The sequence below is a fragment of the Nanorana parkeri genome, unplaced genomic scaffold (assembly GCF_000935625.1).
Source record: "Nanorana parkeri isolate BGI_ZX_2015 unplaced genomic scaffold, ASM93562v1 scaffold1028, whole genome shotgun sequence".
Lineage (NCBI taxonomy): Eukaryota > Metazoa > Chordata > Amphibia > Anura > Dicroglossidae > Nanorana > Nanorana parkeri.
Genome location: NW_017307296.1, coordinates 602,873 through 608,938, shown reverse-complemented (window position 1 = coordinate 608,938; position 6,066 = coordinate 602,873).

Here is a 6,066-nt window from a genome sequence, read left to right as displayed (position 1 = left end):
ACACACACATTTATATATTATTATTTATTATTTTTGTGTGGCCCCTCCAAAATCCAAACCAGACCTTTATCCAAGATAGGGATCTGGTATAGATTTTAAGGCGGGGACCCCATTCTGTAAGGAATTCATCCAACACTGTGTATAAGTGACAGGTACTCTTTAGCTGTGACATGAGTGGCACGCCGGGATGTTGGACCACCGGGACGGATTATTTATAGCTTGATATATCTGTTTGCCAACTGCAACTGTGCGGCAGCTTGAGCCAAGCGAGCTAATGAAATCGCAGTGAAAGCATTTGGGGAGAGACGGGAATTGATCCAAAATCGAGCAGTGGGGAGCGGGAGAGAAGCACATATAGGGGGGGAAAGTGGCAAAATAGGCACCATAGAGGGCACAGAAACATCCCAGGGCCCATTAACATTATTATTCTGTGTTAAGATGATTAGAGGCAACATGGCGATTGCAGAGACTTGTGGACCCGTGAATCAGATTTGTACTGGCTGCGTCTGCATTCGGCGAGATGCTGGAAGGATGGAACGCTGCCCGAAAAAAATGGATGGAGCTGTCTATCCTGTGGAGGAAAGATGGCTGCGGCTTACGAGTGACACAGAATGCATGCGAATGAACAGGAATGTTGGCACTTAAAGGTGAACTCCGGGCTCGGCTTATGTGCATAAGGCATTGAATTAAAGCCGATCTGCGGGAATTATACAAAAACTACCCTTGCAGTGCCCCTTACCCTCCTGGACGGCAGGGGTTAAATTCTCATTAGGGGTAGAGGAATAAGTTGCAGTAATTGCCTTATTCCTAGCTCTGACACTTTAGGTTGTGGATGGTCCCTCATCGTCCTTACATATAATGCATTGCTGCTGGTCCTGCATTGTATATGATGGCATGTGTGTGCAACTGCCAGCCAGAGCCCCAGCTAGAGATGTCATTGCATTGTTCATGATGATATGTCCCAGCAGCCCTTGCAGCTATCCAATTACATGGGAACACACAGGCTTGTGAGGAGAGTTTACTTGAAACCAAGAACAGCAGCAATATTGTCTGTGTAACCGCCCAGACTCCTCGTATCAATCAGTGGCAGCGGTTGTAATGGGCAGGACAGCCAGAGTAGGCAGCACTGGTCTCCTCCCATGAGGAACATAGTATGAGAGGCCATACCGAACCTTCTGACATGACAAACAGGGACTCCTTTTAGCACAAAGAGGCAAAGGACACACCTCCATTGAAGAATTAATAATTGTTTACATTCACAGGTCTCTTTTTTACACCAATACATTTCCTTTATAATTTACAGGTTGGACAGACAGCCAATAGGAAGCATCCATGTCACCTGGGAGGGACATGTTGCTCATAGAGGAATCCGCCTTCTCTTTAGTTCAGAAGAGAGAAGTCTCGGGACCCATTATTTCATGTGACCGTGGATTCAGTTAAGTATTTGGCCCATTTGTTTTTTGTTTTTTTTATTTAACCCTTTCATGACTGAGGCCTTTTTTTCATTTCTTTTTTACATGTGTAGCGCGTTCGTCGTTTTCATACGTAGGCGCACCCGACGCGTGTTTACGTGGCGACGCGCAAGCTCGCGGGGAAGGGGGACTTTTACATTTTTTTAATTATTAGATTTATTTATTTTGATTTTAATTTTAAAAACAGTTTTTTTTGTTTTTTTTACTTTACTTTGACTGCTATCACATGGGGGGGCTTGCAAGCCCCCCCATGTAATAGCAGATGGTGGTGACAGGTCCTCTTTAAGGTGATGCTCGGGGTCCAAAAGACCCTCAGTATCACCTTTACACTAGAAATAAGCTATTGAAGTGCAGATCGCACTTCAATAGCTTATAGCTGGGCTGCAGGAGCCCAGAACTGACAGCCCAGGGACCGGAAGTGATGCAATCTGCATCGCTCCCGGTCCCATAGAACGGGGAGGGGATCGATGAACGGAAGTTCGTCGACCTCCTCCCCAGCTCCCCGCGGACACCAAGGACGGCGACGGTGTTGTAAAGCCGACAGTCGGCACTGTAAGTTTAAACAGAGTCCCGGCGGCAAAAGTCGCCGGGAGTCTGTTTACACAGCCCCGATGCTGGCGACGTACACTGTACGTCGTCAGTCACGAAGGGGTTAAATGATCATCAGCATTTGAAAAAGCTTTAAAACCTTTTGACTTTAATATCACATTCCCATATACAACCAAAACATTGTAAAATTACTATAACTTCCTTTTAAAGTGATAAAATTTATTTTTATCTTAGGATTCATCATGTGCAACCCTGCTAAGCAAATCACAGTTTCATTTGTTCCTGGCCGAGCGTCTCTCTCTCTCTCTCCTCACCACTCTGCATTAGTTCTGTGACAGCGGCTTCGTCCTCCGCCCTCCCCCGCCGCCGGTTCCTTCACTTCTTCTCGGATCCCCGCTGGGGAGAGCAGCGGGGATCCAGAGAAGCGGGGGGATGAGAGGACATGGCGATCTACGCGATCGACTGGTAGATCGCGATCGACCTTGTGGGCACCCCTGTTCTACATTGTCCCAAATCTGAGCCTGAGGAAATACAGGCGGGCGTGTTCCCTGGTCCAAGCTCCGCCCTCTAGGAGCCTACGTCAGTCTCCCTTGAACACACTGAGGCAAGACAGTAATATTATTTGGCAGGGTGCTACTGCTAAACTTTTCTCCTTCAGGCCCATTAACAGAACATGTTTTCCCAACTATCAGATAAGGGCACTGTCACGTATCTTAGGGGGAGCCTGAGATGACGAGGGCGGCCTCTCTTGCTGCTCCAGTCCAAACACCCCTGGGTAGTGGGAACAGGTGCGTAAGGACAAGGAGGGGCACAAGTGCCGGTAGGTTGCGACTCCTGTCAGAGCTGAGTGCAGGTTGCAGGGGTCCCTTAGCAGGATGCAGTTTGTAATTCAGGATCTTGGGAACAGAGTAGAGACAAGCCAGGTCAGCAATAATCTGGCAGCGAGGTACAAAATCAGGAGACAGGACGTAATCAGAGACAGGCCGGCTCAGTAACTTGCAGGCAGCGAGGTACCAAGGGAGCAGACAGGAGAGAGGTCAAGGAACAAGCCGAGGTCAAGGAGCACAGAGCAGGAGCAGAGGTCAAACAGGCCAGGTCGGTAGCAGATGATCAAACCGGTTTACAGGTCTCAGAATCAGGGGAACAGCTGAAGATTAGATCAGTCAGCAGGGAGGTCAAGGTGTCTCAGCCTTAAATAGCCCTGTTGGCGCCATCATTAGAAACGGGCGTGTGCACACTTCCGCACGCACGCCCACGCAGAAGCACACGCACAATCCTCTGTGTAGGACGATGCACACGTGCATGCACAGGTGCCCGTCCAGCAGTCCGGCCACGCAGGCTAACTCTGACAGGCACATCTGTGTTTATTCATATTTGCAATAAAAGACCCAAGAGAATAGAACTAGAATGCATCCCATTCCACCGCCATGCTGCTAATACACAACTATATATAGATAATTTTTTTTAATTATTATTTATTACTGAAAAGTTTTTAAAATTGCCAACTGTATGGTCAGCATTAGACTGAGTATACACAGGCGTTACCTCTCTGCCTCTAAACGCTAGCTTAGACAGAGTCCCATCGAGAGGCACTTACCAAGCATTTAGTGCTCAGCCCAGAAGCCTCCTGAAGCTTGCTTAACCACTGCTGAAGCTTACAAAATGCTCGTTAAAGCTATTGCCTTAGGGAGCCTTGAGGACAAGAGTTGAGCACCATTGTTCTAGGGAATACTAATGTGCATACCAGAGATATTGTCAGGAATAGCACGCAACAAGCAAAACAGTTTAAAGAAATTGTTGATTTTATTTAACTCATGGTTATTGCTTGACTAGTACATTCTGGGGGAAATAAACATCCATGGAAACACAGATGGGTAGCGAAAAGTGAATGTGTACGAAGTATTAATCATACAGTGCCACCTAGTGGTAAAATGTCATAATGCAATCATACCAAGGCAAGGAAATAGAAAACTGCTAAACTTATAAAAAAGAATGATTGGTGGGTAATTAGATGAATGTCAACAGTGGCATCAGTAGCTAGGCAGCTCATCCATTCACTAGATACCAGTGACAGCTTTGAAAATACAACCAATCCATTCACTAGAGATTGGTGACGTTGCTGGTATTGCATCCTGTTCCTTTACCCTGGACTGGTGACATCACTGAGAATGCAGCCTATCCATTCACCAGAGAGCGGTGACATCACTGAGGCGGCAGCCTATCCATTCACTAGAGACCGATGATATCACTGTCCATTCGCTAGAGCCTGTCCATTCACTAGAGACCGGTGACATCACTGAGAATGCAGCCTATCCATTCACTAGAGACCGGTGACATCACTGGGAATGCAGTCTATCCTTTCACTAAAGACTGGTGACATCACTGAGAATGCAGCCTATCCATTCACTAGAGAGCGATGATATCACTGAGAATGCAGCCTATCCATTCACTAGAGAACGGTGACATCACTGAGAATGCAGCCTATCCATTCACTAGAGACCGGTGACATCACTGAGAATGCAGCCTATCCATTTATCAGAGACCAATGACATCACTGAGAATTCGGCCTCTCCTTCGACCAGCAATGTGACCAAATCAATCATAATACGGTGCGTTGATATACTAAGTCGTATCATTCTCATGACACAACGTTCCTCCATGACAGGATCACTCAATAGCAGATTTCCTCCTATTTATTTCCCTATTAGCCGGTCATTGGAGAGGATGTCGTGTCTTTTAAGGAACATATTGGTTACATGGTTCCTCTCCCTCAGCAGCTGTCTTGCAGATCAGGACTCATTTCTGACAAATGGGCTGACTGTCATTAGCACTTACAACAAATGCTGCTTGTGCTGCGCGGGCAGTCATGCCTTTAACTGCTGATCAGTGTGTGTGGGAGTTTAATAACAGGGAGAGCGCTCCGGAATGGAATACGCAGGGTTGCCCATGGCGACAGTCAGAAATGACATTTTACAACGCCATGCGAGGATTTATTTCATGCACCCCATCATGTGCAAATGTTTGGTCTGCGGGAGTGTTTGTGTGCACAGGGAAATGTCATTTTGTGCTAATTTCTGATTGTATTCATCAGTGCTTCCCACAGGCTGAGGGTCAGAAGGAATCAAAAGATATTTTTTGATTTGCAGAATAGCTGGAGATGCCCCAAGAGGCATAAATAAAGGCACCCCTGACCCCGTCACTTAACTGCAGATATTATGCTGTAAGAACAGCTGAATAAGGGGCCAGATTTATGAACCCTTCACACTTCTGCATTTGCAGGAACGCACAAATGGTTGTGCGTCGCGGTGGCATTTACGGTGCATCTTCTCCACTGACCACCAATATAATTGGGCTTTTCCTTCACAGACACCAATCTAAGAGGACACTTCTCCACTAACCACTAATGTAATAGAGGGCTTCTCTAACCACCGGTGTAAGGGGGCACTACAGTGATCACCAGTGTAAGGGTGCACTTCAATGACCACCAAGGTAAGAGGGAACTACAATGACCACCAGTGTAAGGGGGCACTACAATGACCACCAGTGTAAGGGTGCACTTCAATGACCACTGGTGTAAGAGGGTACCACAATGACCACTGGTGTAAGAGGGCACTACAATGACCACTGGTGTAAGAGGGCACTACAATGACCACCAGTATAAGAGGGTACTACAATGACCACTGGTGTAAGAGGGCACTACAATGACCACTGGTGTAAGAGGGCACCACAATGACCACCGGTGTAAGAGGGTACTACAATGACCACTGGTGTAAGAGGGCACTACAATGACCACTGGTGTAAGAGGAAACCACAATGACCACTGGTGTAAGAGGGCACTACAATGACCACCAGTATAAGAGGGCACTACAATGACCACTGGTGTAAGAGGGCACTACAATGACCACTGGTGTAAGAGGGCACTACAATGACCACTGGTGTAAGAGGGCACTACAATGACCACTGGTGTAAGAGGGCACTACAATGACCACTGGTGTAAGAGGGCACTACAATGACCACTGGTGTAAGAGGGCACTACAATGACCAC